This window comes from Pinus tabuliformis, chromosome 4_2 (assembly GCF_031772625.1).
Source record: "Pinus tabuliformis cultivar Carrire ecotype Pingquan chromosome 4_2, CPIR1, whole genome shotgun sequence".
Taxonomy (NCBI): Eukaryota; Viridiplantae; Streptophyta; class Pinopsida; order Pinales; family Pinaceae; genus Pinus; species Pinus tabuliformis.
In genome coordinates this window covers 594,645,185-594,657,865 of record NC_142304.1, presented here as the reverse complement: position 1 = coordinate 594,657,865, position 12,681 = coordinate 594,645,185, and positions in this window count along the sequence as shown.

Sequence of the window (12,681 nt, the reverse complement as noted above, 5' to 3'; positions counted from 1 at the left end):
GAACCCACGCACTTTCTTCTAACTTCTTACCTTTATCATTGCCAGTGGTCATACCGTTCCTGAGCATCATGTTTACATTCGGGTCTTCTTCATGTGGCTCAGACCTCATCATCTGCAAATTCTGAGTCGGAGGAGGCTGGAGTACCCCTTTTTTGCGCAGCCTTGCTATCAATGTAGGGAAGTCTTCAGCCTCATGATCAAGCTGAGTATAGTACGAACATGATGTCCTTGTCGGGTCTGTACAATCGTGGGCATAGTGCCCTGGCCCTCCACAATTGTAATAAATTAGTTCCCCTTCCTAGCTCCATTCCACCTCGACCTCGTCCGCTGATCCAAGAGGATTTCGAGACACCAAGGGAATGAATAAAGGCTCGAAATTAAAAATGGCTGAAAGGAGAATTCGATGGCATCAGTTGAAAGGGCTTGTCTTCCTGATCGCAGTGGCGCAAACGGTTTGTCAAACCGAGCTTGTATGCAAAAGATAGAGCTCTTCAAAAATTGGTATGGCAGAGGAAAAATGAAGCCCACAATGTGCCACATGACATTCCAATGCACGTGAAACCCACTTGACAGCGTGACACTTGGCATCCCTCCCGTGGCCTTCTAAATCTGCACAAGAGAACAAAAAAATCATTCTAGATCTGCACAAGAGAACAAAAAAATCATTCTTGGATTATTAAATAACTATACGACAAAATTTGTTTTATAGTTATTAAAATCACTGTATATACAAAAGTCAAAACCCAAAATATATATGAAAAAACCATATAATGGTTACACCCATACGTGGCAAGATCATATATATAACAAAAAAATCTAACGTATAACAAATACGTGGCAAGGATTAAAGGTCATATACCATATAAAACACATGGTTTGGTTATATGAAAACAACGCACGGGAATATGGTTATAACCAAAACCATATTAAAAATATTTCACACGACCATCCAAACCTTATGAAAGTTATAACCGTTGGTATAATTTGGGACATCCATGTACGTTGACTGCGGTAGGGCTTGGGTAAGGCGGCCACGTATGTGGTCCCGCCACCCAAAGCCACCACGCATACCCATAAATAAAGAATCGGTACAGGAACAGTTTAATGCAATGCGGTTGGAAAGGATGGGTGTGGTCCCGTGAGGTACGGGCCGGCCCCCCAACTTTGATTAAATCCATATTATATTTTGGGATACGGTTGGGATTGGTAAATGATTTGTAAAAGATGGGTTTGATAAAAATAACCCATAACCATATTATGATTTAATCTGACTAAATTTTATATAAATTCATTTTTTAACCATTGCTAAGGGAGGAGATCGGCGACACGAATTTCGAAGTAAGGGTGGAATTTTGAGCATTCCGGAAAATTGGTGGAATTTTGTTTGAGCAGAATTTTTGCAAGAGGGTGATTTTGGTCTAGACTCAGAATTGGGCAAGTTTTATATGGATTTTACACTTCTCGGCGACAGGAATCCATTGGTGGTGTCAGTTTCTGCAACAGAGCTCTCCAATTTTCAGGCACTTTTTAGCATGGAGGTATAATGCTCCATTTTGTAAATTTGATGAATGTAACTTCTTTTGATGCCATTTTTAATGAATGAAGGCCTCCCCATTGATCGAGTAGGGCCTGGAGACGTAGTCCAGGAGGGACAAACTCCGTTATCAAGCTTCTTGTCTTCTTGTCATGCTTATGTGTTTCTTCTTCTTCTTCTCACATGTGCACATTTAAGTTTCTCTTTGGTTAAGCTACAAACTGTTTATGTAATTCTTTTCATGCATCTATAAACAAAAGATAACCTAGATCAAGTGGTATCAGAGCGGGTGTTTTTAGATGTGAATTGCATGTTTGTATGCTAACGAGAAACATGCTCTGAAGAGGAGAAGGAGAATTACAGTGTTTTGATCCCGAGGCGGGGCGTGCACATCGAAGAAGAAACATGGCAGATGAAGAGGCTCGGTATGAGGAGGAGCTCAATTTCCGCAAGACTTTCTATATGATGGCAGATCATGTTGAGAAGTTGTTCTCAAAGCTCGAAAAGCAGGAAAATGCAGAGGGGAAAAGCTCCAGAAGGACAAGGTTCAGTGCATGGAGGTGATGGGGGAGATCCACCTCGTTCTCCTTCTACAAGTGAAAGTTCTTCTTCCTCTCACCATCATAATAATCGAAATTCCAAAGATGCATCTAAAAAGCCTTTTTTTAAATTAGATGTTAAATTTAATCTCCCCATGTACAATGGTGAAAGCAATGCAAAAAAGCTTAATAATTAGATTAGGTAGATTGAGATCTACTGTAGGATTCAACAGATTGTGGAGGATGAAGCAAAGATTCAGTTGGCTTCTTTGCGATTAACTAGCACCGCTCTCGTTTGGTGGGAGAGCAAAGTACAACGCAGTGAGGATGTGGGTAATCTTTATTCCTCTTGGCCTAATTTCATTTCTGCATTAAAAGCACAATTTTATCCATTGGGTTACATGCAAAAAGCTTTAATGAACTGGTAGTATTTAAGGCAAGGCAAAGGTCAGGATGTTCAGAGTTTTACAGAAGAATTTAGAAAGCAAGCACTAAATTTGGGTATTGCACTTGATACACTTGAAATTGTAACTAAATACATTGGATCGTTACATAATTATATTAGACATTCATTGTTATTGTTTGAACCAACCACCATTGATGCGGCCAGTGTAAAGGCCATTCACATTGAGAACATGGGCAAATATGACAAAGATGACCAATCAAAGAGAATGGCAGCAGTCAAGAGAAGGGGAGCAAAGCCCTCTTGTACCCATTGTGGGAAAGAAGGGCATGATGAAGAGAATTGTTGGAAGCTGCACCCTGAGCTGAGACCTGAAAGGAATGACAGAAATGGGAAAGAGAAGGTCGTCGCCATCGTACAACAAAACCAAGATTCTAAGTCAGAGGAAGATGAGAAAGTCACAGCTACAGGATTTGCACGAGGTAGGCCCGTTGACTTGGGGTCTGACTCCGGTGATGAGATGAAATTTGTAGCCCTAGGGGTTGCGACAAGAGGACCCATAGATTGGGGTTTGATTCTAGTTATGAATAAAGGATTTCAACCTGGACACTTCCCTTAGTAGGACGCCAAGAACTTGAAGAAATTAGCCACTGCATCCAAGGAGAGAATGTTGAGCTAAGGAGGCTTCTACAGGAGGCAAGGGATGAAAACCAAAGATTATTACGCCAGTTGCAAGCCAAGGATGAGGCCTTGGAACAGCCGCAGCATAGCTGTCGCGAGGTAAAAAGTGATTCTCCAATTTCATATGATTTTCATGATGATGAGTTTGCTGCTTTTGAAAAACATACTACAGGGATTGGATCCAAGCTAATGAAGAAAATGGGATATCAAGGAAAGGGCCTCGACACCCAAGGCCAAGGCATCATAAACCCCATCAAAGTCAAGGAGTTTCCGTGTTATGCAGGACTCAGATACGTCCGAAAGGAGACAGGGAAAAACTCTGATATGGCCAGTAACCAGCCAACGACAGATGATGAAATTCCTTCCTCACAATCCAGCGATAGTGAAGGCTCCATGAACACCTTTTGAAGGAACACCAAGGGGAAGCGCCTCAAGACAGCCCCGAAGGTTTGGAGGAGAAAGAATCATTGTAGTCATTGTAACAAAGAGGGACACCAGCAAACCACATGTCCGATGCTTCATGCTTTGGAACCATCGCCAGAAAAGCCGAAAGATGAATATGTGCAACCAATACAACCACCCCGTCCACGATGGTCTGCTTTATTGAGTTTGGTTTTTAAGGGTAATAACTTGTTATGGCCACCATTGTAAATCATTTGTTGCATTTTAGTGTAAAAGTGATGAGATGTTTCCATCGATGTATGGTCATGTTTGAGTTTTATTTTGAGTTGCATGTTAAACTATGAAAATGATGTTGGCCTTATGAATGTAAATCATGGGTTGTAGTGATGAGGTGTTTCCCATCACTTGTTGGAGCAACCATGATAAGTTGGCCTTGTTGTCATAGCTGGGGTATTGAGTCCATCTTATTGTAAATTTGACCACCGAGTGTGATAAACTCGTGGCAAGTATGGGTCATTAGTTTGGTCATGTTATTTGAAAAACAATGTACTACAGGTTGCAGAGGTAGCAGGTGCCGGTTCGTCGCTTAAGGCTCCGAAGGACAAAGGTGAAGGAGATAGAAGCGAGACCTTTTCAGGGTGCTTGTGAGGCAGACAAGGTATAGAAGAAGTTGCAGAGTATCTTTCATGCTTTTGGAGGACCAAAAGCTCCTCAGTGGGGAGGATTGATCCAGGAGGATCTCGAGACACCAAGGGAATGAATAAAGGCTCGAAATTCAAAATGGCTGAAAGGAGAAGTTGATGACATCAGTTGAAAGGGCTCGTCTTCCTGATTGCGGTGGCGTAAACGGTTTGTCAAACCGAGCTCGTATGCAAAAGATAGAGCTCTTCAAAAATTGGTATGGCAGAGGAAAAATGGGACCACAATGTGCCACATGGCAGCTTGACACATGGTATCCCAGACCATGCGGGACCCATATAGCAACTTGACACTTGGCATCCCTTCAATGGCCTTCTAGACCTGCGCAAGAGAACAAAAAAATCATTTTCGAGTTATTAAATAACTATACAACAAAATTTGTTTTATAGTTATTAAAGTAACTACAGATACAAAAGTCAAAACCCAAAATATATATATATATATATATATATATATATGAAAAAAACCATATAATGGTTACACCCATACGTGGCAAGGTCATATATAACAAAAAAATCCAACGTATAACAAATACGTGGCAAGGATTAAAGGTCATATACCATATAAAACACATGGTATGGTTATATGAAAACAACGCATGGGAATATGGTTATAACCAAAACCATATTAAAAATATTTCACACAACCATCCCAAACCGTATGAAAGTTATAACCGTTAGTGTAAGTTGGGACATCCATGTACGTTGACTGCGGTGGAGCTTGGGTAAGGCGGCCACGTACGTGGTCTCGCCACCCAAAGCCACCACGCATACCCATAAAGAAAGAATCGGTATAGGAACAGTTTAGTGCAATGCGGTTGGAAAGGATGGGTGTGGTCCCGTGAGGTACGGGCTGGTCCCCCCAACTTTGATTAAATCCATATTATATTTTGGGATACGGTTGGGATTGGTAAAAGATTTGTAAAATATGGATTTGATAAAAATAACCCATAACCATATTATGATTTAATCTGCCTAAATTTTATATAAACTCATTTTTTTACCAAGGGAGGAGGCGGCACGAATTTTGAGACAAGGTGGTGGCACTTTGAGACTCAAAAACACTAGGGGAATATTGCTTGAGCAGAATTTTTGTAAGAGGGTGATTTTGGTCTAGACTTAGAATTGGACAAGTTTTATATAGATTTTACACCTCTCGGCGACAAGAATCAATTGGTGGTGTCAGTTTCTGCAATAGAGCTCTCCAATTTTCGGGCACTTTTCAGCATAGAAGTATAATGCTCCATTTTGTAAATTTGATGAATATAACTTCTTTTGATGCCATTTTTAATGAATGAAGGCCTTCCCATTGATCGAGTAGGGCCCGGAGACGTAGTCCAAGAGGGACGAACTCCGTTATCAAGCTTCTTGTCTTCTTGTCATGCTTATGTGTTTCTTCTTCTTCTTCTCACATGTGCACATTTAAGTTTCTCTTTGGTTAAGCTACAAAATGTTTATGTAATTCTTTTCATGCGTCTATAAACAAAAGATAACCTGGATCATTCGCGCTCTTGAAATCCAGAGCACGCCATTTCAGTATTTGGGTCGAGGGCTCGTGTTTCAGTCTTTACGCTGTAGGCAAGAGTCTGATCCATCATTAGTTCATAGCTTCTGCAGGTGCGTTCATCATGGCCTACCAACTTGCAGAAATTACAAAACAATTGTTGGGATGTCTGTGTATACTTCTGCAATAGATGACAATTATCTGTAGTGTGTTTTCCTCCTATATGACAGATCGCGCACCATTGATAGGCGCCACGCTTGGTCCTGATTGTGCCTCAGGTCTTAATGGCATCAACCCTTCTCTCGCCAAGTAATTCACAAACACTGGACAGTGGTCTTTGTCATGCCCCTGGCCTTTGCATTTTATGCACCATACCTCCTCGCGCGCCTCTAGACGAGGTGTCCTATCCTGTTTCAAACTTTGCATCTCCAGACACAGATTTTGCAGTTGCGCGTGGATTTGTTGGACTCCTAGACCAGGGTCTTGTATAGGGGTCTCATGCAATCTCATTTCCATCTCCAAAGCTTTGGCCTAGGTGGAAAGTTTTTGTTGTGACAGCGTCGTCCTTAAATGTGGTGTTAGTGACGCTACAAACCATGCGCGGTGTTGTCCATCAGTCAAAGTCATGTTGGATTTATGAACAATACCCTTCAGTATTTGGTCCAGATCCCAAGGGGTCTCGCCCGGGAGCATCGCGATCTCCTTAAACATAATAATTGATTGTGTCTCCAACTTTGGCCTGCTAAATTCCCTGTTCAGCGTGGTCTCAATTTCTACGATTCCTGCGTTTGGATGGTCATTAAAATGCTTGATGTACCATGTTAGTGCGCGATCCTGCAACGTGCTTACCAGCATAGCCTTCTTGATATTGTCATCCACGACACCTTGTGCTTCACATACTGCCCTTACCACGAACCAGAATTGGTCCAAATCTTCATTCCCTACTCCTCTAAATACTGGCAGTTTGATTGCACTTGCATACTGAACTGTGGTGGTGGCGGAGGTGGGGTGGGTGGAGATGGAGGTGAGGAGGGTGAGACGGGTGGCGGTGTAGGTGGAGGTGGTAAGCGCAAAATTCGCTGTCTTCTCAGACTAACTGAGCTTCTCGAAGAAATTTTCGCGAGCTCTTCCTCGCTTTCCTGCGAGGGTGAAATTAAGGGACTAGCTTCTAATTCTTCAATACCTCTGCTTCTGTAGATCTTCCCACTTCGCGTAGTCCCAAACATTAATTTATTCACATAACTCGTTTTTCACACAATAGCATCTTAATCCAAGTGTTCAAAGATTTAATATACTTACCTCGCGGTCCTTTGAGGAAGCGTCGCTTCGCCTCACTATAGCTGACGATCGTATCTACCACGAACTTAGTGATAAATCCTCCTATAATTCGATCGAGCCAATGGTCCACAGCTCGTGCGATCTTATCTCATGACGCTTCTAGTCTGCGCACTAATTCCGGAGTCCACACAATTGGTTTATCGAGCCTACACCTTCCCTGACTATTTGCTAGCTTCGCGATCCACTCATATAGCTCAAAAGGAAAGGATGCAAAGAAAATTTCGTGGATTTCCGTATATAAGTAGTGCTCCAACCACTGTTCCTTAGATACTCACAGATTCCTGTTTTCCTGCGTCGCAAACTCGTGAATATTCTTGTCCAACCACCCTTCAATTTCTTTCTTTACTGGGTTCCAGCGACACGACATCAGACATCCCTTATGCAGATCCCAGTCCCGGCAACGGAACCATTTGTTGGTTTATAGGGGCCTGACCTAGGTACAGAGATGATTTAGCCAAACAAATCCCGGTACTACTAGCCCTTTCGGTAACAGTTCGTGGAGCGTGGACTGAGGTCTCATCCAAGGTAGTATGGGAGGGTGCTAGAACCAGGTTTTTGCACCCTAGAGATGTCTGATGGTTTTTCAGGGGTTTGTGGTTTGACCCTGCGCGCATGTCGCGACGCGCACCTATCAGTACCTCGCAGACTGCAATGCTGCCTTCACACAGCCCTGCTTGAGGCGCGATCCGTGTTATTGCCCAAGTTCCTTATTGTTAACCCGATATTATCTGATTACTTAACTTATCTGTGTGAACCCAATTATACTTAACAATGTTTAGTATTCATGTAAGTGCGTGCGATAAACAAAACAATATAAATGCATAGACAGTAATACAAAAGCAGATAGACAATATTTGGAACCAAACTTCTCTTTATTCTTCTTCTTCTCAGGTTACAGACTCGACTCCGCCATGCGCACTCAGCTGCAGGGGTTCGCTCACTTAGTTGTGGACTCTACTAGGCCTCTGTGCACTCAACTGCAGAGCCTCTTCCTACTACTACGACCCAGGACACTTAGACTTCTTCTCTATCCTCTACTAGATCATCCCATCAATCCATCCATCTATCTCAAATTATCTTTACAACTTACAGCCTCGCTCTATTTATACAATCCCATGGTCTGCGGACTATGGGTAGGGCGACATGACATTACCTTACATTACAAAACTTAGGGCAAACAACCCTATGACTCAATGTACATTCCGCACTCCGCACCCATAATTCGTGGAGTCTTACATCATATTTCACCAAAACTTGGGCTTTGAGCCCCAAAACATGCTGTGGGGGGATTCCATGCCCAACAAGGGGGCATTCCAGTTTCTTCGAATGTTCCCCCTCCAAGTTCTAGGAGTGTCTCCTTTGATTGGGATAGTCTTGTCGAGCCTCGTCTTCCTTCTGCTGCACTTTTCCATATAAAGGTTAGATTTAATTCCACAAATGTCTATCGATGTATGGTGGATGAAGGATCCTCTACAAGTATTATATCCTCCTTGACTTGGAAAGCTTTGGGTTCTCCAATGTTGTTGACAATTGATAGTTAGTTGTTAGCCTATGATAGATGATTTAGTGAATCTATGGGTGTTCTTCCTAAATTTCCTATTACTTTAGGTGGGAAGACTGTTTTTATCGATATGATGGTGGTTGATCGCCATTTAGACTTTAATATGCTACTTGGGCATGATTTTGTCTATGTTATGAATGCTGTGGTGTCTTTACTCTTTCGAGTGATGTGTTTTCCCCATAACAAAAATATTGTCACTATTGACCAGCTTGCATTTGATAATCACCACCCTAATTTGAATTTACTGCAAAATACCCTTTGGTTTGTTCCAAGTGTTCAAGTAGACCCTACCCTGCCATGAGTGAACTATGTGGCATTGAATCCTCAATGTTCAATTGCTTCTAGGAAGGATCCTTCGAACTATTATTTTCCGTCTGGGGACTTGGTTCCAGCAGTTGACCAAGTGATTTCTTATATGAATATTTGGGACCCCTTAATTCCCTCTCTTGATACTTGTAGTTCTCATGATTTCTTGGAATTTGATTTGCCTTCACAGGAAGAAATTTTTGAAGCCATGAGTTTAACTACCAAAGGAGTCCTTGGCTTGAGCCCTGCAAGGGAGTATCTCTCCATGATAAGAATCTTGTGACAATGAAAGCATTTAACTTTCGTTATGTCCTTGGCTTGGCTTGAGTCCTGAAAGGGGTTCGTAAAAAGTAGAAGTAGATTCTTGTCTTTTTCTTTAGCAAATTGCATTAGCTTGTGAATCTACAGGATTTTCTACATGGTATCAGAGCAAGATTGTTTTTCGGTCGGAGAGTTTGTAGAGCAGATCTGAAAATTTATGTGCAAATTTTTCAAAAAAAATTGCAGATCTGGATTCCTTGGGAAAAGATACCCAAATTCAAAAAAAAATTGGTCGAATCGGAGTTCGGATGAGGGAGACAATGCTAATTTAAAATCAACTCTCTAGAGGAGATTTTGAAGTTTTGAGTTTCTAGGTTACAGGTGAAAGTCGAATTTGCATACATACTTTAGGATCAGAAGATGGCATTCCATGGGTTGAGGCTTGAGTTTTCCTTGGAAGGAAGCTCAAATTTCATAGCCTGGAGGGACATGATGGAGGTTATGCTAGAGGACAATGGCTTGAAGGAATTTGTTGAACAAGAAATTCCTAAGCCAACAACTACTAATGCACAATACTTGGCCGAGTGGAAGAAGTGTGTGGCAAAGGCAAGGTAGATAATCCTTTAGGGAGTTCGAGATCATATTGTCTCAAGTCTCCATGGAAAGGAAACCCCGCATGCTATGTGGAAAACATTGACGGACTTGTATCAGAATAACAACGATCAAAGAAAGTTGGCATTGAAGGATAAACTTCATAAAATCAAGATGGAGAAAGGTGAGACAATTCCAAAGTACTTGACCAAGTTCACTCAATGTCAGGATGAAATTGGAAGTGTTGGAATCATGGTTGCCGAGGAGGATATTGTGAGCCTTGCTCTTCTTGGACTCCCAAAGAGTTGGCATAGTTATCAGGACTTTATCAATGGTCGGGAGAAGCTACCAGATTGGGAACGACTATGGTCGGATTTGATGCAGGATGAGATCAGGAGGAACACCAGGGATGACTCTTCATCGAAGACTGACGATGAAGAGAACTATGCCTTAACGATTAAGGTGAGGAAGGGGAAAGGTAAAATTTCCCATTCCAAATCAGATTCTTATCATGGAGATAAGAAGAAGGACATGACGAAAGTTAAATGCTTTCATTGTCACAAGATGGGTCACTTCACTACAAATTGTCCATTGAAGAAGTTCAACGATAAGTCCTCAGGAGGAGTGGGGGGTGAGGCTTTGGCATCCAAATTCGAATTGGAATTTTACATCATTGCATGCATGGTGTCTTGAACGATGGAAGTGTCTGGTACTTAGACAATGGAGCTTCTTTCCACATGACTGGCGACAAAGAGTTATTCAGTGAATTGGAGGATAAAGATCTCAAGATGCATATTGAGATGGGTGATAACGATAAGTATAGTGTTACTGGTGTGGACACTATTACTTTTCAGAGGGAGCATGTGGCTCCAATCACCTTGAAGAATGTTATGAATTTACCTAGACTAAATAAGAACTTGGTATCCATTGCCATGCTTGAGGATAAAGGCTATGATGTGATCTTTTTGAAAGGAAAGGCATTCCTTCGACACATAGCCATGGGTCAAGTAAAGAGATATGGATTCGAGTTCAAAATATCTATAAGATAGAGGTAGAGGATTGTGTTGCTTTGAGTTCAAAAGTGGAAAATATGTTGAGCTGAGACATCGACGAGTTGTGGCACAGGTGATTGGGCCACTTGCATCATGGGGCTTTGAAGATATTGCAACAAATCTCTATCAGTCTTCCCAAAGGTAAGCTTGAGCAAGTTTATACATGCAAGGGTTGTACTTTGGGAAGATACACCAAGTCTTCCTTTGGAGACAAAGGTAGTCGAGCAGAGTCTATTATGGATAGAGTCCATTCAGATGTTTGTGGGCCATTCTCGACAACATCCATGACCAAACACACGTGTTATGTTATATTTGTTGATGAATATTCTCGTAATTTATGGGTATTTTTTATGCAAAAAAAGGATAAAACTTTCACAAAGTTTTGTGAGTTCAAAGCATTGGTAGAGAAAGAGTTTGGTAAGAAGGTTAAATCTCTATGGAGTGATAATGGTGGTGAGTATGTCTCAAATGAATTTAAGAACTTCTGTGCAACGTAAGGGATTAAATGAGAGTTGACAACACCCCATAACCCTCAAAAAAATGGGGTTGCCGAGAGGAAGAACAGGAGCATAGTAGGGGCAGAAAGGGCAATGTTGCATGATCAGGGCCTACCACTACACTTGTGGGCTAAGGCATGCAACACAACGGTTTATGTTCAGAACCATAGCCCACATCAGATACTTGAGATGAAGACACTAGAGGAGGCTTATTCCGGTAAGAGGCCAGATGTTGGTCACTTCAGGATTTTTGGGTCATCGGTTTATTGCCATGTGACCAAAGATGCACGGAAGAAGCTTGAGCCAACAACAGAGTTGGGGATCTTTGTGGGGTACACTGATACACCCCACAATTATCGGGTGTACATGTCGACTAGTTGGATGATAGTGGTTCGCATGGATATCAGGTTTGATGAGGAGAAGGCCATGCAAGTATCCCTTGAGAGGGAGCTTGAGCTACATGCGGATGAGGAGATTTTAGCTCCTAAGGTTGAGGGGCCTCAGATTGATGTGGAGCATCCACATGTAGAGGTTCAGAGAGTGGAGACATCCAATCAAGCAAATTCTTCCAGAGAGGGAAGAAAGCACACTAGAGAGGATGAAAAATTGTTGGATGATACACGGGAGAATGTGGGAGCACCCTCTTCTCAGTGCAGACAAAGGAGGTCACTAGAGAGGTACACTGGATACATGGCACTTATGGGTGCATGTGTTGTGATAGAGCCATCTTCCTTTCAGGAAGAAGTGCGACAAGTTTGGGTTGATGCAATGGTAGAGGAGTATGACTCCATAGTTCGAAACAGTGTTTGGGATGTGGTCCCGAGACTAGAGGACAAGTCAGTTGTGAGCTCCCGTTGTCTTTAAAAGGTAAAGTAAGCTACAGATGGTAGTGTGGAGAAGCATAAGGCCATATTTGTGGCCCGTGTTCACAGGTAGAAGATATTGACTATGATGAGACCTTTTCTCTTGTTGCAAGGTACTCGTTAATCAAATCTATTTTGGCACTATTAGCACAGATGGGTTGGAAGATCCATTAGATGGATGTGAAGACTTCCTTCCTCAATGGCATGATTGAGGAGGAGGTGTACATAGAGCAACCCGAAGGTTTTGAGACCTTGGACCATGAGTCACGTGTGTGCCGACTCAAGAGAGCGTTGTATGGGTTGAAGCAAGCACCTCATTCTTGTTACACCTGGATAGATAGCTACTTCACTGGGTTGGGCTTCACGAAAAGTGAAGCGGATGCGAACCTGTATCACATAGTGATGGGAGGTAAGCTGTTGATCATTGTACTATATGTAGATGATCTTATAC